At 36.9% G+C, this 22388-nt stretch overlaps 1 protein-coding gene across 10 annotated transcripts in view; it reads left to right on the forward strand.

Moving 5' to 3' along the window:
* ZNF385D (zinc finger protein 385D) overlaps positions 1 to 22388 on the forward strand; it is a 423031-nt gene that overhangs the window by 388622 nt on the left and 12021 nt on the right. The gene's annotated exons all lie outside the window — the stretch shown is intronic.

A 22388-nucleotide genomic window follows, 5' to 3' on the forward strand; every position in this document is an offset into this window, starting at 1 on the left:
ATTTGTTTATATTTCCATCATTTGTATTAGCATGTAAGACATAAAAATACAAACCATCTTATCTTCTAAGTTTCAGCTTCCTTGGCCATGACTGATTGCTGGAAAGTACAATGTTCAGTCCAACACTTCGGAGAATATAGCTACATTATGTAGGCTGGAATAACATTTTGATTCCTATATCCACCATCAGAAGCCTGGACCCAGCAAGCCACATTGTAACACACAAGTAGGAGTTAAATGCATTTTTTATTTTAAACTGAGCCAATTTGGTTTTTAAGACCCACTGACACTTCTGGCAGTTCAGTGTAATATCTGACCATTCTCTCTGTCAAAAGTGCACTGGCTTAATTAATGTCTTAGCGTCTCTGTGAGTGATTGAAATACCCATGTGTGGATAATGTGGGCAAAGTAACATCACACGCAGTGCTGAGTCTAGACGAGAGTGGCAATTTAATGTCAGAGTTAGCTTGGTCACTTCATGCAAGGAGGAATACAGATTGAAATGAAATGTTGTTACCTGCCTCTGGTGTTATAATCACTTTCCCAGGAGATGAAAGTAAGTGGTAAATCCTCCTGGTATAGAAGAAAAGATGCAATCCCCGTCAAAGCCCATTGTCTTCAGTAAAAGCATGCCCTCCAAGTATGTATTAGGCATGTTCTTTATTAGTAATATGCTCTAAATCTCTTTAATGCTGATTAGTTTATGCTCTCTTATCCAGATGTTTATAAGACCATAATGAACCTCAAAGTATGATTTACGTAAATGTATTGGACTGAAAATACTACTTCTCACAGGACTTTAGAATATATTCAATAAGAAGTGAGTCAACATGTGCAAGTCATTATTTATAGTTATCTCGAGCGATCCATGAAATCCCTTCACAGGATTTGTAGGAGAAGCATGGTCACTGTCTTAAGACTTGCAATCTATGGAGAAGAACTTGATATCTGTTATCCATTAAAGTGGAAGTGGAGAGGGCACCTGGAACTCCATGCATGATAAAGGGTAAAGATTTCATTTGGATGACACTCGTAAAAAGCATACTGGAATACCAGCTTCCAAATCCCTAAAACAAACCCAGCTCTATATTGATAGCGAGACTTGTTAGAAAACTTCCTATGCATTTTTTCTTGCTTTCTACTTTCTTTTTAAAGGTTTTGTGACATCTACCCATAAGTGTGGCAAACATCATCCAATAGGACAAGAAAAAATTTTGAATCATCATGTGCAATATACAGTCCTGTATCAGTAAATTTTAACTGGAATTTTTTGGTAGTTGTTCTAGTCGCTTTAGGATAGCTCTTAATCCTTCCTTTTCCATGATAAACATAATTTATTTGCTAAATTAAAAAACCTCCTGAATATCCTTGTCAGAATGATACTATGAGTCTTACCCAAATGTATGTCCTTTGCATTCACTAAAATACTATTACAGTATTTTGATAATCCTTACTTTGGTAAATTCCCTGTACTCATTGTACTTAAGTATACTTGTATTTCACCTAATTTCAAAATGGACTAGCTTAACTAAAGGAACAGGCATTTCTCTAGATTGCTAATTTCTATCTGAATGAGTAAATTAACAAAATTTGTCAGCAGCTTTCACTTCTTAAAACACAAAGAATTGTAATTATGTGAATAAGTTCATTTTTGCAGTTTTCTGCAATTAAAATGCTATTTAAATATTTTGGATCTCACTCCAAAATAGGAAGTACAATCTCAAGGAAAATTTTTTTCAGAGGGTTGCTACCATGAAAGCACTCCTGGTTTTTTAATGGTCTATTAATGGCTGGGTTTTATTCAAGCTTCAGACACCTGAGAAATGTATTTACAGATCATTAAACTATTTGTGATTAAAAAAAAAAAAAAAAAGTTGAGAGATTAATTTCAAATTCCCCTTAAAGCGTTTGTTATTTTGAAGAAAATGTTTTGCTCAGTTATTGCTTTAAGCACCTGTTATTTTGTCTTTATAAGTAACTTGAATTATCAGCTGAGAGCTTAATTTAAAAAAAAAAAAAAAAGTAAATTAGCTGTTCCTAAACGGTAGCATGTTTCTGTGTATATTTTCAAGGAAACATGTACCTTATCTTTGGGAAAGCAAATTATCATACTGTACTTGATATTCAATGTCAAATACCTCCAAATTCTTTACATGATGCATGACAGTTCTTTAAAGAATAAAATTCTTTAAATTCAGAGGTGAAGGTTGTTAATGACATTGATATCTTCTTGGTCATGCAAATCATTCTGGCAGTACATGAAATACATGTTGATATAGAATCATCCAACAATATAGTCACTACTGTGTCTGAGTAATAATCAAAATAGAGTGTGATTTAAGATAACTTTTGTGTTTGAAACACATGAACATACATAAAAAGTTTGGAGGAGGGTTTTTATTTTTTTCTTTTATTGCCAATGTTAATGTTTTCTCAAAATGGAATTCCTGTATTTTACATTTTTCTGTGGACACAGTAGTAAGCAGCATTTTTGACTCTGCCATTCTGCAATATTCCTTCCCTGAACAGGGAAGATAAACATGTGATGCAATGTCATACAAATGAAATATCTCCTGTCATACAAATATATGTATTTTTAAAGTCTGTGATCAAAAGTTTTCCATCAAAAATAGAAAAGTGCTCTTCAGTCTTTGTTTTCTTGCCTGTTGAATGCTTACAGCTCTAGGCTTCTGTGAATATTGCTGTCTAGGAAATTCCTTTGTCTTATTCCATGCCATTTTGGTGTCAGCTTTTTTATATAACTTCTGTTCTCGAAACAAACAGCTGTCTCTTCATGTGTGCTAGATAATCCTCATATCCTTTGCCTCTTAAAATCTCTCCATAAAGTCTGCTTCCCTTAAATAGTCTTCCCAATTTTTTCCTCTGTACTCCTCGCAACACACATAGTTCCACATTTTCTAAATATTCTCAGGGGGCAGCATAAATCCTACGAAGGCATGTAAACAAGCTTAATAATACAGACTAAGTTGTGCAAATGAAGATATAAGCCTGTTGGAACAATGATTTCTTTTTCCATGATGCTGCGGACATACACACATGTGAAGTATCAGTATTTTAATAATTTTGATGGCATCATGCATACATGCAAGGAAAGTCTTTGAATAAAAAGGCTGTCTTTACTTAGCTTTAGATATGTTTATTCAGATTTCATACAGTTTGTTTGTAGGTACACAATCACAGAACCCAGATTTTGTGCTTCAGTTGTGAGACACCTCCCTATTGGAAACCAGCTCTCAACAACCACCACAAAAACCAAACCAAACCAAAAAAAAAACCAAAAACAAAAACACCACCAACAAAAAAACACAACAAACAAACAAACTTACAGAAAGTAGGTTTGGTGCCATTTTGTCAAGAAACTTAAAGTCCATAAAGTCTAGTGAGTATGTCCCTTAGAATGAGCTAGGAGGTTCCTCTGTCATTGAAAGCTGAAGTGATTCACCTCTGCTGGAGCACTGGGAATAAAAAAAAAAAAAAAACCACAATGAAACCACTTTGTTCAACAGCTGATACAGAAAGAGGCTGATGTTGCAAACTGCACTATACCCATGTTAGTTTTACTTACAGTTGCAATATCATAGTCAGTACTTCATTCTAAAAACATCAGGAAATAAATGCTGTGTGTATTACTATTCCTGCTATTATGACAGTTTTAACCTTTTTCCTAATTGTGGTTTACAGGTTTCAGGTATTCAAATATAGGAGAGTTAATTCTTGCTGCCATGCATGTGGATAAGAGTGCTCAAAGAAGAACAGAGAGTTCGAGAGGAAAACTGGCAAGCAAATCCATTCATATAAAACCAGACAAATATATAGTTATTTAAAATAACAAGTGGTATTTTCTTCATGCAGGTAAACAATTTAATATTTCACAGACTAGGCAGTGAGGTGTGACCTTGACAGACAGTTTCACAAATGGAGCTGCTGTACACAATTTGCTATCATGTTTTTTTTTTACAGAGGGTATAGTATCAACACAGTACATGTTCAAAACGCTAAAAGTGGACGTGAAAATCACTCTCAGTTGTTCAAAACTGTCTTCCTCACAGAACTAACTGCACTGGGGAGAGAGTAAAAAATTTTCTGTGACATTAAAACATTAAGGTGTGTGGGCATGCACATGTCTGTGCTTAACTGTATGTAAAATAATGCAGCATCCTGGATTGTGCAGCTGAAGTGGGCACTCTTAAAACAAGTGGCTTGATGCTAAGGACCAATAGAGCTCTTTGTCACAGGGATTTACTAAAATGAATTTGTAGCTAATCAATTTTTCTGTGAACTATTCTGAAAGATTTATGTTCAGAACTCATAGTAGTAATCACAAACCAAACCTGAGGCTTTTCACCTTGAATTTCATAGAATTGATTTGGTCTGACAAATCTGGATTTCAATCCAGTCATGTTTACAGGGAGAGGGAGAGCAAACTGAGAAAATAATGAAGGATTTTCATCTTTCAGTCACCTCTTAGAGCAATGGTACCCAAGAAGAACATACTTGGTTACTTGATTTTAGAGTGATTACACAACTCTTCTTTTCCTATCATGTGGGTGAAAAAATCTCTGACCCAAAGCATCCCTTGTATTCCTATAATTCTGTTGTTGTAGAGGTCTGTTCCGAACATGTAAGAGACCTCATGTATAGCTGCCATAACTGATGAAAATATTTTCCAGAATTTCTTTGACTCTCTAGATGTTCTGGTCTGGAGTAGATACTGCATTAAAACCACCATTTTTGGCTGACATTCCATAAATACAATTTGCAAGATTTTATTATTGTTATCTGATCTACAGTATTGTAAGATTTTTCATAGATATTAGCATAGTGCTCGTGCAAGCCATTTTGTGCTCCAAATGTGAAAAGTGATAAAATTATTTCCAAGACAGATCAGTATATTCCACAATAAAGAATGAATTTATAAGATATCTGCACAATAAGTTGAACTATTGGCTTTCCAGTTTGATATTCCAAATATGGAGTTGTCTACTTCAAGTGTGAATCAATGGTTTTTGCAACCCAGTACATAAAACATCAACCTAGAATTTTCCTCTGTTCCCTTTTTCCTAGTGGAGAGGCAGTCGTTTTTACAGGATCATCTGTGCATGAAGCTCAAGCTGGTTGGCCAATAGTCCCAACAGAATCCTTGTGTAAACAACATGAACAGACTCATGGACAAAAAAGAGCAAGTCTGAAATTCAGGGTAAATTGAGTGAGAATTTTGCAAATTTGACAGGTGATTTAACAGCAGCTGCTGATACTGGTGATACAAGCCAGTGCAGTGCAAGACTTTGGTCATAAAGCAGCAGCCTGTGAATTACTTTGAGCCTACACTGGCAAAAAAAAAAGATAATCTGAAAGGAAAAAAGCATTAAGGGCCTTGAAGTTCAAAGGGGAGAGAAGCAGTGTATATCTACAGAAAAGTAATGGATTTTTAAAAAAGGCTGAGTAGATAAATTTTTGAGCTAAATATGTTTCCAGTTTATAAGAGCATTGCTGAGATATTTTTCATAATTTCCAAACTCATTAAATTTATTTTATCTTTTGCAAATATTACCACTTGGAAGCTTGAAACAGCAAAAGAATATTTACCGTTTGTTTCCCTCCATCATGAATGCAGATTGTTTTTTTATTGTCTGGATGCTGGCATTATTTATTTTCTTTTTTTAGAAAATAACATTGTTGAAGTATTAGTTTTGGAGAAAACCTCCACAAATAAAGAACTATATGGATTATGCTAACAGGTATCTGAAATTATATTTAAGAAGAGGCTGGTCACAATTTAGGCTTAAGGGTATTGTCATACTCTCTTAAATTCAACTGGTTAGTTCCTGTAATGATAATCCTACATACAAAACTATATGAAAAGATAAAAATGCGCTATTTCTGTGGAAGGGGTCTATGACAAAATCCCATTTTTGAGACTTTTTCATAGATCTCCTGTTGCAAGAACAATTTATCTTCTTCCATTTTTGGTGCTACTCAGAGAAAAGTTCTCTTCTGTGGTCTTAACCAGGATTTGAACAAAGTAGCAGGGTAACCACAACTCTGTACTGCAAACACAGCCTGTAGAGATTGTGGCGTGCAAGCGCTCCTGGTAATACTTTGGAGAGAAATTGATTCTGTCATGTCTTAGACCAGTGTTACCAGTGGCAAACTTAGCAGAATCACTGCTGCAACACATCAGGCTGCATGAGTAAAAGTGAGATCATAAAAAATACTTGTCCAGTTTTAGTGATTAGAATTAAGGAATGGCTTAGATCGTGAAATGCATTCAGAGGATAACTTGGCAGCCAGAGGTATGGTGTAATCAGCTCAGAAAAAACTTTTAACTATGCAATGAAATGAGAAGCCTGGGTCTTTTTGTTTGTAAACCATGTCTGAGAGAAATATTCTAGATGGGTGTCCTCTACATAACACAGAAAATGAATTTCAAATATATTTTTTAAAATCACCAATTACCTGAATATTTTGCTAAAACTTGCTCTCCCTGGGATGTCAATTGTTATGTGACATTTTTTCAGTATCCCTGTAGAGCAAAGAGGATTGCTTTATCAGACTCATCTTATTTGGCACTGTGGCAGCTGCATATTTGGACTGATTAAAAAGTATTAATAAATTTAGATGAAAGAATTGATAAACAGCTATCCATCTGCAGATTTCTTGGCATTAGGCACAGATAGGTTAGATCTGCAATTCCCCTGTCCACATTGTTTATCCTTTTTAATTCTGCCCTATCTGCTGACATTTGAAACAGCTGTTACAGCCCAAAGTCACAAAAAGAAAGATGTTACCAAACATGGATGCTTTCCAGGCCAATAATTTTTTTTTATTTGTGGAATTAGTGAAAAACTTAAATCTGTAGAGAGATCATTGATCAGTTGAAAAAGTTGTGATTAACATGTTAGAAAAACCTGCTTGGTAGCTCTCTGTGCACTGAATGATTTAAAGCTATGACTCTTTCCTCAAAGGGAAAAGTTCCATTCCCAATGTTGCAATGAAGATAGAAATGTAAACTGTGATGCAAACTATTTCATAGAAGAAGTTGGAAGGCTGGAATCAGTATCCACAATTTTCCTAAGGATGGACTAGTTCTCTGAGATTCCATCTAGGACAGCATGTGTGTGTGTTGGTTTAGCACAGATGGTAAAAACCAATTAGTGACTGACTGATACTGATGGCCGGAATGGCCAATTAAATATAAGGATACAGCTCTGGGTTGTACAGGCTTAAAAGTCGGGAGAATCCCAGGAAACTTCCTTTTCCTCCTTGGAAGAGGTAAGCTGGCCCCAGCTCCCAGGGGGCCGGGCCCAGCAAACCCCCACCCAGGCCAGGCTTTTCCCAGGAAGCTTCCAGGACCAGTGACTCCTGGGCTGGGGGAGGGGACGGGAGGAGAATGTGTCGCCTTCTCGGCCCAGGTCAGGTTTTCTGCAGCTGTAAAGCACCCTGCTTCTGAGCTGCAGAGGCGAAGCCCCTCTCCCCCTGCAGTGACTCCTGGGCTGAGGAAGAGGAAGGGTGGGGAGGAAAGCCCAGCCTGCCCGAGAGATGACGCAGCTGAGATCAAAGGTGCTCTGCAGGCAGGCAAGTGGCCATGCAGCAGCCGGAGCCCAAAGACTCCGACCCAGCCCAGTGAGGCCTGACCCCACTGCCTTTGGTCACTGCTAGGAAGAACCATCATGCCCTGTGTAGACCCGGGCAAGATATTAACTCTTTCCTGGCACAAATGAAACTTCCAAAGCCCCAGCCCTTCTCTGAGTGAGAGGAAAGGGACAGAATGAATGTAAAGAAGACACAGCATGAGACAGAAGTCAGTGAAGAGAGAGTGAAAGACTAAGTGGGGGAAGGGATTGAGGAGTTGTTTTAGACTGGACTTCTCTTATTGAGCCATGGTAATGAACTGCAATATATAAGTATATCCCTTTAAATCATGGGAAAAAAATGCATTTTGGGGAGATGATTATTCAGGTTTGTAAATTTGAGCAAAGGTATCTGTGGTGGGCTGAGTGAATATTGAATTATTAGGTGTGATCCTGTGATTCCATGAGATGTTTGAATAGAGAGAGATGAGACATGAAGTCCTCTGCACCAGTGAAGAAGTGAGAAGACATTCCTGAGATTCCCTGAGATGAAGAATCGTTTGTCTTTGGAGTTGCTTATCTTTAAAAATGACACCCCAGTATGCTTGGGAAACTGCTAATGGGAGGGAAATTCACAGTCTGCAGAGAGTTTTTTTCCAAGTGGGTGCAGATTTGTGGCATGGGAGCCACCAGAGGACTGTTTCTTGTGGTGACATTACCATGGAGGTTCTGAAAGAGACTCCTGTCCCAAAGAACTGATGAAAGATTATTTTTAAATGGTGAAACTGACAAAAATCGGAGGTTTTGTCTCTTTATGTTGTTAGTGGGAAAGTGAACACTTGGGGGGAGGAGGAGTGATTTGAAAGTTTCATTTTGATTCTCATTTTCTTCTTTTAGTGTGTTTTAATAAATCTATCTTTGTACCCTTCAAGATTTGAGCTTGCTTTGCTTCTCTCCTGATCCTATCTCACAGCAGAGTTCTGGTAGATACTCAAACCACTATACTAAATTTGGCAAACAGAATTCGGTGAATGTGAAACCATTACATGAATTTGTATTTCCACCCAGTTAGAACCTAAACTAGCATAGCATGATAGAAGAAATTCCATATACAGTGACAATATTACCTCCTGTCGGCTGGAATGTAGATTATTGTGGGCTATGTTTTTAGGTGGTGAAAGAGCATAGACTAGAAGGTATTTTAGTCCAGATCATCTTTTCTGGCATCACTAAGTTCTGTTGTTAATGAAGTATAAGAGGTTACAGCCTAATAAAGACAATGGAGAGGCTTACTTGTTGAAATGGACAGTAACTGAACTTTAAGTCGTTGGTTTCTTGCTTATTTTATATGAGGATTTTTTATTAGGTTTTCAATAAGTAGAAAAGTAGTCAGACAAGACATAAAAGGGCACACCAAAATATATAAAAAATGTTTGGGGGAAAAAAAACCCAGCCCCTAGAATTTCCCTTAAGAAGTTAAATATTAAAATTACAACTAGAAAGAAAGGTAGCCATGCTGCTATTTGCTTTAATGGTTCCATTTTGACATTTCTACCCTTACTTAGTTTCAAGCTGCCTATGCAAGTGCTATAGGTGGTTAGGAATTAATAACTGGCCCTTAGGCATTCACCTTTTTAGGCTATACTTTTAATTTTTTTTTTTTTTTTTTTTTTTTTTACCTTTGAGGTCTACTTATATTAAAAAGGACTGAATGTCCTCAATGGCTTTTTAGCCTGGCATGTGAAATTGGGAAATATAATATTCTTTGTACTGTTTTTCTAAGGATTGTCGTAAAATCTCAAAGCTGTGTCTTCTACTGCATGCTGTAACATTTGAAGTGTTGAACTATAATCTCTACCTTACTTTATGAACATATGTAAACTAAGGATAGGAGTGAAGGGATTTGGGGGTTATTTGATGGGAATTGTGTCTAGATTGCCACATTGTTTACCTACTGAATCTTCACCTGAATTTCTTATGAGAAATGTCTGAAAGCAGTAAGAACACATTTATAAAAACATAGTTTTAGAGCACTGCTTGTCACCTCTGAGTTGAAATGCTTATGATTGACTTGTGGACTCTCTCTAATCCTGCAGAATTTTATTGATGATACAAAACACACTTTCCATACTGAACGAGTTATCTTGCCTACCCTGATCATTATCTCTTTTCTCAGCACAATTCATTTTAGGAGTAGTGAATATTAAAGTGTTTGTCCAGAATTATTTCCTACCATGGGATTGGAAGGTAGAGGTGTTTTCTGTTCTATATGTTTTTGAACAATTCACAGCCTTTAAAAACCTTGTTTTCACTATTACCTGGACATGCAAGGTATCAGATATCTATATGCTGTACATTAAACAGACTTGGGAAGTACAGTAAAGTAGCTTTCTGGGAAAACTTATGGAGGCTTATTTTGAAGCCAAATGCCTCAAATCCCTTCAATTTTCCAAATTACTGTAAAGCTTTTTTTTTTTTTTTTTTTTTTTTTAATTCTGTGTATTGTAAATATTATATATTTGGGTTGCACTGGTATGATTATACTTTGTGAGGGAGAGGAGACAATATGTTGCCTTTTGGAGAAGAGGGAGGCTGTAAGATTTTTGTTAATGGTTGTATGGTAGTGGAAGCCTGGAGCTGTTGCTTTGAGCATCTTCTTGTTTTCCATTTCACAGAAATCTTACAGCTGTACAAGCATATGCATTTTTCTCATGGTCGTGAATTAAGGGATGTGTTGATCTATAGATTCACTTGGTCTACAGCTCAGAGGTTTTGAGAGGAAGGAACCAGCGTTCTCTTTTCTGATCAACTTAGAATCTTTCTCTTCCACTCACAAAAACAAACAAAAAAAAAAAAAAAAAAAACAAAAAAAAAAAATTTTTCTAGGTCTGCATACCCGTATCTCCTAAGGCTGTAGGTGAATTGTCACTGTAATCAACTTTCTTACAAGGTCACAGCTCATGCAGGTTTTCTGAAGGAGAGGTAAGTAAGCTCCCTATCTGCCTGCCAAATTACAAATGGACAAGCATTATCTAAGGAAACATGTTGTGAAAGTATTTGCCATATTCTTTGCATTGCAAATTAATCATTTCTAGTTTTCATGAATTAAAACACTGGAATTTTCTCAAAGGTTGAAACCTCCATTGCATAGTTTGTATTGAAATTTCAGAGACTGGAATATCTGAATTTTTGTTACAGAAAAGCGGTGCTGTTATCTTTCATAACCTCTGCTAAGGTTTTAAAAATGCTCTGTGATGCAAAGTGAGCCTAAGTAAATCTATTTGTAATTTTGTCTGTATGCAATGGTAGCAACATTAAGAGCTCAAGAGCACAACTTATATAGTGTATCCGTGCTAAAGATGCTTAGATGTCCTTCTATTGGATAGTGCAGAAGCTGGAGGATGTTGTGAAGTTTATTATTGCAGCTGTTGTTATTCTAATGCAGTCATACTGCAACTTTTAACCAAGGTTTTTGAAAGCTAATACAAAAAACTAAGCCATATTTTTCATCCAAATCACTTCTTTTTTTCAAGTGGAACTGGTTTCCTCTGAAAAACTTGAAAATCTTTTTTTTTTTTTTTTTTTTTTAATTATTTGTTACATACTAAGTAGGAGTAAGCAAGAGGTGGTAAAATGCACTCTGCATCATAAAAAAACCCAATCCCTCTGGTAATCCCTCAGACCTTACACAGAATTATTCTGGATTATTGTTTTTAATTTTATTATCCACTTGCTAATATTTTTCCCCATTCACTCTGTATTCTGCTCTTCAGTAGGGCTTTGAACTGGGTTTCTTAGCATAAGACCTGATGTCATAATAGAAATGCTAAAAATACTACTTTTTATGAAGGAAAAGTGGGTTTTAAAGAAAAGTCACAGTGCTAAAGTGAGTGAAGGTGTGGCTGTGGAGTGATGATTGTTGCAGTTGTTTAATCCCTCAAATTTACAAGCTCATTAACAAATATTTATATGCCTGAAGGCTGTTGAGGCAGGTGGATTGCAGCTATTCACCTAGACAGTGTGTAAACATGAATATGAAAAATACAGTTATTCATAAAATAGTTATAAATTAGGGCAATTTTCAATTACCTGGGCTTTTATTGGTGCTTTCATGGACTCTTATTTTTCTCCATTACAGTGTACATGGGAGAAAAATACATTTTTCTCCATTACAGTGTACATGGGAGAGAGATATGACAATGAAAAATAAGGAACTAACACAATAGTATATTATCTCCATAAAGAGAACTTCTATTTTCTCCTTTTCTCTTTTCCAGCAGATAATGCTGGGTCTGCATGATGTCAGATCTAGTGATGTTTGAATAACTGTCTTGTACAAGAAAGGGAAAAAAAATTGAGCAGAGGAGGAAGGGGTATGGTCTTTTAAGTGGTGTAGTATTTACAGCCACATTTAGAAGGGAAGCTGAAACTTTTTTGTTGCTACAGTGTTATGTTGTTAGGGAAAGAACTGCATACAAAGAAAAACGTGGCACATGAAGAGGATGACAATTTGGGTTTACCAAAGTAATTAATCAAAACTGTAATTATGGTCATTAATACCCTTTCCTGCTCGCGGGGGAAAGAAAAAAAAAAAAAGGAACTAGCAGAGTTTGCAATTATTATCAGTTCTGCTCCTTTTGCTAAGATTGTTTTCTTTAAATATCCCTCCCTGATATTTGTCCTGAACAGATTGGAGCTCTTACTTTGCCTATGGCTATTTGCCTAAGAACCACACTTTTGCAATTACCTTCACTCAATACAACAGAACTTTCATCTTTGCAAGTATAAGACCAAACCTTCAGACAAAGTAACTGTGTCATTATGAGTATTAATATGTGTCACTTCTAGTTTTCCAGATAAGATAGGCATTTAATATCAGCCTTACAAGAGGATATATAAGAAAAGGCCAAAGCAGAGCAGGACTTAAGTACCTCATCTACAACCTTCAAATGTTTGCTATAGCTGGCCTTGTGCTGCCATTTCAATATTAATTTCCACTAATATGCAGCTACTCTCTCTACTGTCACTGCAAACTAAGAGCAGTCATGTCCTTTAAAGCCTATTCTACTAGCTTTGTGTCCTAAAATACAAACCCATCATTGTTTTGTGTGTAATTGGTTAAATCAAATAATATTTTTGATTCTATAAGCTTTGAATATAGGAGTGATATCTATGAATGATGCCACAAGGAAACAATTTTTTGATTTTTACTCTTCTCTTGTTATATAATTCATGAGAACAACTTTGGGCTAGGAAAACATCACTTCTTGCATTTTGCTTCTGTGGAGAGCTTGCCTGATAAAATTACCATATTGACTAGATAAACACGCCAAACAGCAAAGCACTAATAACCTCTCTGTTGGATATGTGTGGATGGTGTCAGGGAGCACTACTGAAAGAGACAAAAAAGGTTGATTCAGTCCCTTCTGACAAAGACAACATTTGATGAAAGGGAACTCATTAAATTGTCAAAGTAGACAGGTTTCTGTTTGCATTTGCCTTATCCCAGGACCATTTATCCAGCCTACTGTGGTTTACTAAATATGTTTCTTCTGCCAGCTAATGTAATTAGACTAATAGTTCAGTTGGTAGCAGTCTGCCTGAAGGCAGAGTAAAGACTGACATGAGAGTCAATGTGTGCACAAAATAATTGTTTTATTAAAAAAGTAAGAAAAAGCAACCCAAAACCTGTAAATCATACCAAGCACTGTGATGACAATGAAAATTTAGAAATTGTGGTCTGTATTGTCTGTGAAATCCTCCGTAAACATAATTCAATGTTTTTAACTGATGACAAAGGGTGTTTCATAAACTCTTTGATCCAGTCCTAGCCCTGAAGCAACCTGTGGTGGGCTGGGGAAGGGAAGGAGCAGAAGGCTTGCAGGCAGTAGTAAAATAATTTATTTTAGGTTATGGACCCTAGTGGAGATGTAAGAACAAGTTAAATAGATGGTCATAGTAACTGCAGCTGTGAATAGTAAAAGATCTTCCAGAGACTCTGAAAATTGCAAAAGGTTTTATTTTCCCTCTTTTCTTGTAGCAAGACTTCTCTTGTCAATACAAAATATGTTATCAACCATATGTGATAGGTCAAGGGAAAAATTCTTTGTTAAGACATTGGACTGAAGAAGACTAATGGAAATCTAAATGGGATACGGGGAAAATCTAAACAATTATTTATTCCAAAGATTAAGTAATGATAATAATATAACCATGTCCTGTACTATTCTCTCCTCAATTTCTTGTGAAATTTGTTCTTCCAAATGTGGGCATTCAGCACCTCATCTACTTAAGGAAGAGCAGGTGTAATGAAAGCCACTGCTGATCAGTCCATGGTACACCTCCCCTACAGGCTCTATTTACAATGCACTACAAGACAGACGTCTGAAAAAATGTCTTCTCACTGCTCTCCCTGCCTTCTCTCCACTGAGAAAAGTTACACAATTGTCAATTGTGATGCTAGTACCACAAGTGAGAATTCCTATGCTAGACACAACTTCAGTCATTGCCAAAATCAGATTTCCTCATTCAGTGCTCTCCAGTAAAGGGAGTAAGCTGACGAAAAGGGAATATCTCTAATTATTCCTGGATTTGAGACAGGGGAATGCCATGAGGTATTGCACTTACAAGAGCAGTCAGAAGTCAGCCTTTTTAGAAATTCTGAGTTACATTCTAGTTACTTTAATTTACTTCTAGGGATTCTGTGACTATAAATCTGTTTTGAAACTTAGTGTTTAGATGGAGCTTTTAAAGAGAACATTCAACTCGCTCAAAATGAAAAAAAAAAAAAAAATCAACTACTTGCTTAAAATGGAGAGCAATCCTTTGCAATCTGCAGTGCAGTTCACTTATTCTTTCCTTGTTCCATTTGATTAATGAAAGCAATGTATTTTCTCTTCTTCTGCTGGTGATTAATACTTCTCCATGCTTCTTTGTTTTTAGTGGCAGATTGCTGGGGAGAGATTCCACTGTAAATTGTTTATGATATCAAGTTTTAAATAGGCTTTGCCAGCCTACTTATTCTGTGAAAAATACATCTCAGTTTCCAGCAGTGTATAGCCCAGACTGTGCCTTCTCTGTATCTGTTCAAGAAAAGGGGAGGGGTCCTTTCAAAGCTGACAGGGCAAAGTGAAAGAGAACAGCTTGCCTGCTGCTTCTTTCCCCATGTCTGCATGGTAGGTGTGTGGGGCAGCAAGAGCAGCAGTCAGAAACTGAATCATAGTTACTTACTGACCTTGGTAAGAGCACTATCCTCTCCCGGGTACATGGCGCGCATTAAAACTCTAGTGAGTTTTGGGGTAGTAGAGTAATACTTTGAAGCCATTGCTGTTACTGACACAGAGAAAAGTTGCTCCCTGAATTCTCCTTGGGGAAATACTGTCTCCAGTACTAAATGGATATAACTCATGCCACCTGGACCTTGGCACTGAGGCAGGCCCTATTTTTAATCATTATTTTGGACTACTGTCTGTGCTGGTGATTCACACAGTGCCAAGGATGTTCCTGGACACAGGAATGCAATCATCCCCTTCCACTGCTGTAGCTGTCTCTGGATGACTTCTGGTTGAAGCTGAATCACCCTGATATCCCTGAGCAGTCTGGCGTTCAATACAAGCCAAGGAGAAACCGGCAGTTCATGTGTAGCTGACCCTCTTTGGAGGAGCAGAGAGGATGATAATACAGATGGGGACTGCTGTGCACATGTTGGCCTCCAGAAATAGACATTCAAAGCAAATTCATTTTACTGTAGGATATCTTACAAAACCTTTTCCTTGTTGGGCTTTTAGATTTTTCAAATTTTTTCAGTTCTTTGGTTTTTACTGGTAATAAACTCAATTGATGCTCAATTTCTACTCATGCACTAAGATTAGCTATGAGTATATTTTTAATTATGTTTACTTTTACTTTAAAGTCAGGAAATGCATACTGAGGTGCATGCAGATGCAAAACTAGTGGCAGTTTGTCAGCATAGCCTCAAGCATGCAAAATTCCTCTTTACATTGGAGTGTGAGCTCCACCTTTTTAGCAAACACTGTGTCCCGGTTTCAAATAAAATTTTCACTACAGAGTTCCCTTTAATTAAACCGTGAGAGTAATTTCAGCCAGCACCTCCTTGCATGGACACCCTTTCACTCCTATCTGGTAAAACATGAACTTATGCCTAGCTGAGGAAAAATCTATATAATCGTAATGACAGTTCAGTGTCCAAACCCAGTCATCACCAAGCGTACCTTAAATGACCTGAAAAAAAAATGATTTCTCCTCATAATTTCCTTTTCTTTCCAGTCATGTTTTTGTCAGTGGCATTTGCCTAAGAACCCAAAACTCAGACATGGTGTGACCTTTCCCTTCCTACCTCCTTTGCTTTCCACAGGCCTTTCACCCCCCAGCTGTTGCTGCTGCTGCCAGCTCTGTTCAATTAACTTCAATGGGAATGCAGTTGTCCCTCTGTGGTTCATCCTGTTTGAGATTAATGAACTGTACTTTAAACCAAGAGAACTGCAAGTAAAAATTAGGTATAATTTCATTAGAAAATTTTGTACTCCTAATTAATGAAGGAGGTCATCTGAGGACTTGACAGAATTGAGTTTAACTGGAGGATAATATCCACAGATCAAATATATGAAGTTTGCTACTTCCTTTTCATCATCACTCTCTCTGTGAACACCTTTTGTCACTGAACATCCTGTTTGCTGTCTCCCCGCCATCAAATCACCACCAAGGCTGGGAGGCGTGGAGTAAAGGCAGCAGTAAAATGAAGTCACTTGTTGTGTAGCCAGTTGTTTCTTCATCTTCTGTTTCTGAGTGATGAACACTGTGTATAATAAGATTTATTTAAGTGTTAAAAAGCAGGGGACTGGTCAAAATACTGAGATCATTGCTTCTCCAGTTACAATCCAAGAAGATTCCTGGTATTTGCTTTTCATGCTCATTCTGAGACACTTTGCAGTTCTTCAGTTTCTCAGTAATGCTTGTTTGGTACTTTTGAGCAAAAGTTTGGGCAATACTTTAGACATGCTCAGACTCTCACTTTTTGGATATTAAAAGTAATTATGATAGACACCTAGAAAAAGAAAGTTAACAAGGAACTTGACCAAGAAAGATCAAGCCAAGGTAGTTACAAGGAAAGGGAGACAAACCGGTTAAAGAGCTGTTTAAAAAACAGACTTAAAAAAAACAAGTTCAAAAAAGACAGCTCATCAAAAATTTTCAAATACTGTTCCTGGTTGGCCCTACACAGCTTTGTTTATTACTTCAGCGCTCTTGACTCTTTCATTATTCATCAGTATCCATCCTTTAGAAGATCAGGTGAACACCATGGTATCCAATATTTCATATTTTGCCATTGAAGGTGACCATAAAGTGATGCACAGCTGTCAATCAGATATTTTTGTCATTTATGCCCAAAAAACCCCTGTGATGTTTGGTACTTACGTCTCAAAATCATAATGTAATCATTTTTTCTTAGAGAAAATTTATATGGGTCCTTCTAAGTTCTAAAAATATAATTCTATCTCTCCTAGTAAACATATCCGTTATGGGAAGGCTATATCTATTATAAATAGATCAAATCCAGATTTTGAATGTAAAACTAAGTCTAATGACTGGATTTTTTGTTAATATGATACTGAAAGAATTTTTTGTACAATATATTGTAAAGGACCAGAGATCCCCCTACCACAAAATATGCAAGTTTGTATTCTGCACATATGAAGGATAAGAAGTTGCTATGTTTGGGTCAAAGTTCCTCACAGTGTTTTGTTTAGGTGCTGGAGCCAGTTGATGTGCTAGTATACATGCTTTTGTTTCAGTATATGAGAACAGAAAATCAGCCAAGCACAAAAATATCTGGCAGCCGTCATGTTTTGGAGGATGGTGCTTTGATTCTGGTGTACCCCATCATTACATTTAGAGTTCCTAAAGAAATTAAGCCTTATCTTCAGACGTAAGTACCACAGAAGTCATAGAAAATGAGATTTTCAAAGCAGCCCAAGGAAACCAAGGACCCAGTTCTTAGGAGTCAGGAAAATAATATACCCAGTCCCAGCCTTGAACATGCCAGTACCAAGGAACTGTATGGGAGCATTGACATGGGTTTGTTACAAGCTAGCCAGCAGATGATGTTCCTGCAATACTAAGACGTCTTACGTAGTGAAATATTTCATATCAAATTCTGTTTGTCATGAGAAAGAATGTTGGGGTTGTTTTGGTTGTTTTGTTGTTTATTTTTTTCCTGAATAGCATAATGGGCCAAATGCTCAATCCTTTTATGTCAGAGGTGAAGTTTGATTTAAATGAGACCAGAATGCATGAGTATGTGCTAAATCAGTTATTTTTAAATGCATGCCACTTGAGATTGCGAAAGAAAAAAACATGTTCATAAATATTTGTGATTTGTTTGAAGTCAGAGTACATTTCTTTCTGTGGGTCTATTTATGGCTTCAGGATAAGAAATTCTTAGGCTTAGTAGCAGGAACTGATGAGTGAGACTTTCACATACTCAGAAGAAAAACATGGGTTGTAATTTTCTGTTTCTTCAGACTAAAGAAAATTCATGAGTCTTGTAGCAGGGATATAAAATTAATCCTGCTTACTTAGGAGAACCTTAATCACAATGCAGTTTTCCACTTGAACCATGGTATCTGTAGTACTCAAGTCAGTACTCAGAATATTTTTTCATCTGTCTTCGTCTCATGTTAAAATAGACCTTTGATTTTGCCAGTGACTAAGATTAGATTATAATGTAATATTTTTATATTTTTAGTTTTTATTCTGCTGCTATATTAAGACCAAGAACACAAATGAATTCTTGTGAATCCTGAAGTGTTCCTTTTTTTTTGGTGGGTGGTTTTGGTGGTTTTTTTTGTTTGTTGGTGGAGTTTTTTTGGGGTTTTTTTTGTTGTTTTATTTTGGGTTTTGTTGTTGTTGTTGTTTTTGTTTTTTGGGGGGTTTATTTTTTGGTTTTTTGTTGTTTTTTGTTGTTGTTGTTGTTTTTGTTGTTGTTTTGTTTTGCTGTTGGAGTCCATCTCCATACAATATCAGCAATCAACTTCTATACCAATGCCAAGTAGTGACAGTTGCAATAATGAATATTTGCTGTGGGCCACTGGTATGAAAATAGCACAGTGCTGCAAGCCTGCGTCACCAGAAACAAATCTTCCATTTGACTGTGGCTGCATTTCCAGCTCAATTTTAGAACATTTATAATTGAAATAACTCTTAAGGCCCTGTCATAATATAGTGTTCAGAAATGCTGATTCAGTCTCCGAGGCATGAACTCAAATGCCTCCCTACTTCTTTTTGGTGTTGTTTTTCCTTGTGGCTTTTTTTTTTTTTTTTTTTTTTTTTTTTTTAATCCCTTATACCTTTAATGCTGTACCCTGTATTTAGGGCACTGAACTATGGACATGCAGCAACACTGTGATATATTCAAAGGGATTCATGCTGGTTAAGTTGTGAGAAAAGGAATTGAATTGCCTCTTTGTAAGCTTACTTGACAGCTTTTAGAATGTTTTACCCTTAATCTCTGCTGAAAATTCTGAACTTTATATGAGGATGAGCTGCTTTGCATCTTTAAACTTGTCATGGCTTTTACGTGGTGAACTTTGATGGCTTTCTATTTATGTTTTAATGTCATTCATGTATTTACATCAGTAGAATATAAAGCGTATTCATATAGGTCACCTCTTAAAAATGCAGAATATATGCACTGAATTTTGATTATTTTTTGAGATGAAGAATATGCTGATGACATCTACCATTTTTAATTTTTATATACTTTGCTGCTTTCATTCATGCATCTCAAAATACCCTCAAATTATCCAAAAGAGCTAGCATAATTGATTGTATTTTCACTTTAAAATAATTACATAGTGAAACATTAGATCAGCATAGATACAGAAGGTCAGATACTCAAGGCAGAATAAAATCTGCCGTTATTTAAGGTTTTTTGTTAGGCTGGTTGGTTTTGGATTTTTCTTTGTTTCATTGCCTCAGGTTGTCCTATGAAAAGTAAAGAAATTATGATCTATATTTTGCTTAGGGCTAAATACTAACCCTTACACTGCAAAGCTGGCAATGGTAATTGATGTACATACCTAATTTCCTGCAAGATTAGAATGAGCACCAACTTTGCCATCAAACCTGAGAGAATGTTAGTGTCCCTTGCACCTCTGTGGGCCATCTGCCCTTTGCCTTCTGTGTCACCAAAAGAGTACATTGGCTAAGCCTACTACCCTACAGTAGTTGGAGGATGCAGAAATTGATGTTTTCAAAGCAGTGTTAATGCTTATAAAGAAACAGGGTTTGGGCTGGGATTAGGCTTTTGAGGAAAACAATTTCACTGCAGCAGTTTTTGACTGAAGGAAAACAAACATTCAATGGATTCTCTGGAATGTGAAAGAAGTGACTAGTTACCTGTACAGTTTTGTAGACAGATCTTCAAGGGCTTTATTTTTTCATCAGTTTCCCAACAAAAGGCTTAATATTTCAAAATATTTTTTTTCTTTTGAAACATAAAATTAAAAAACAAAACAAAACCCATAACTATTCAGCAAGGAAACACCGTTCCTTCTGCACTGATATTTGACATCCCCAGTACCTTCAGGATATGAGACCCTTCAGGCTATCTTTCAGGAAAAAAAAAACCAAAAACCAAAAAACCCAAACTGTGATTTGACCTTGAGTGGGACTTTATTTTTTTGCTACGTGCTTTAATGCCTTTCAATACCTAGAATATTCACATGAAAAACTCTGCTTTCTTGGGTTTATGAATGATAATTTTTAAAATCCCCCTTGAGAAAGTGTGTAGAAACATTACAAAATACACAATGTATAGAACTTAATAGAGCTTAAAGGGTCGTATTTCCACTGACTGAGAGGGAATCATATTTGTGTAGATATTTGTTCAGCCAGCTTCAAATCCCTTGGTAGGGAATATTTTTGGATCTGTGTAGGTAGGCTATTCCCAGGCTTCATTAACTTTAATATTAGAAAGAAATTCCTCTCATCTAATCTAAGTCTCTCTTGATGTATTCCAATAGTCCTTGTTCTACTAGGAAGGATGAGGGAGAAGAGTATATTCTCTTATTTTTAGGTACCTTCTACAGATATGAAAAACACTGTCAGTGCTCACCTTTTTTCTTCCATATTCACAGTTCATGTTTTCTAAACCACTAATTTATTTTGGCTCCCACCATCACAAACCCTCCCTTGTTGCTTTGCATTTGCATTGCTTCTGAATGAACAGCAAAACAAGTGATTTTGGGGGGGGGGTTGACATTGCTGTCCCTAGACTGGACAGAGCTGATCAGAGGAGGAAAAAAATACCACCTAAATCTTTTACTTTGCACTTTTAATGTGATGGGGACCTGTTTTATAGCAAAATGATAGAAAATATCTGTGTTCATCATGCCTGCTGCTGAATGATTTTTCTGAAAACCAAGCAAATAAAAAAAGAAAACAATCAAAATGAAATAAACAATAACACTTCCCCAAATGCAGTGCTGGGGTTCATCATTCTGTGTTAATAGTTCAGATTAAACTTACTGAGTGTGGATTCCTGCAATTGTCTTCACTGAAAAGCATCTAATTTTCTAAACTGTTTCTTCAATGCATTAAAATTGTTTTGAATCAGGTTTCTCAGTGTGTTTGCCTTGCTTCCAGTTTGATATTGTGTGCTAAGCTATTAGGAATGTTCTCCATTAACAAAGCTTTTGAACAGTACTAGTCTGCAACACACCACAGTGGTATCAGTTAGTTGTGTCCCTTCTGCATTGGAGCATGTACTTAGCTCTGTAAGTGAAAGAATTGTTATTTTATCTATTCTAATGGGAGGCAATAAATAAAGCATAGTACAGGTAGAGAATCATTAACACCAAGCGACGTAGGAAACCAAACTGAGCTATGCTGGAAAGTACCCAGATCAAGGCATATCTCAGTAAAGTAATGTCTCGGTTTGAAAAGACAGGTGTCTGCTAAGGAGAGGCAGGCCTCTCTAGGAATGAGAAATTCAAATCCTTCCCTCCGTGTTATTATAATTTGGAAGATTAAAAAAAACTTTTCAGTCAGAGCTATGGGGAAAGGAATAACAGTCCTTTACTAGTAACTATAACAGGACAGACAAACAACAACAGCAATTATAATAATAGTAAAACAGAACCAAGAACCCCGAGGGCAAACGGTGGAAGCTCCGGCGCTGATGGCTGGAAGCAGTGGACTGTCCTCGGCAGGCAGGGGGTGTCCTCGGCAGGCAGAGTTGGCAGTGCCGGAGAACCTGCAGCAGCTGGACCCGGGCTGACCCCAAAATCCAGCAGGGCAGCGAAGAAACTCCGAATTCCTGGGCGCTCCAACAGATGGTAGAATTCCCAGGACCAGACTCCTCCATTAATCGTGGACTCCACGCAGCTAGCAGTCGCCCGACCGTGCTCCCCGGAAAACCGAGAGCTGCGAGCCCACCACCCTCAGCTCTCGGGAGCCTTTTCCCTCCCCCAAAACTAAGTAATCAACTTCCTTTGTCCGGGTTGAGCACCCTTTAACTATCAGTATTTAGTCTCCTAGCAACTTATTGGGGGGGAAAAATTCTACAGGAAACCTTAACCCTCAACAAGTAACTAAGACTTTTTTCTTGGGAAAGCTACTACTCAGTAAGCTTAATATGATAAAACACAATGCTGCAAGGGCAGAACAGCTCCTGTCCTTTGTCTCTTTCTCATGTCCCCTACCCGCTATTTTCCTCACTGCCTTCACTGCTGGATTTTGCTCCTAAGTACTTAACAAGTGCATGATACTGCCATA

This window comes from Hirundo rustica, chromosome 1 (genome assembly GCF_015227805.2).
Source record: "Hirundo rustica isolate bHirRus1 chromosome 1, bHirRus1.pri.v3, whole genome shotgun sequence".
Lineage (NCBI taxonomy): Eukaryota > Metazoa > Chordata > Aves > Passeriformes > Hirundinidae > Hirundo > Hirundo rustica.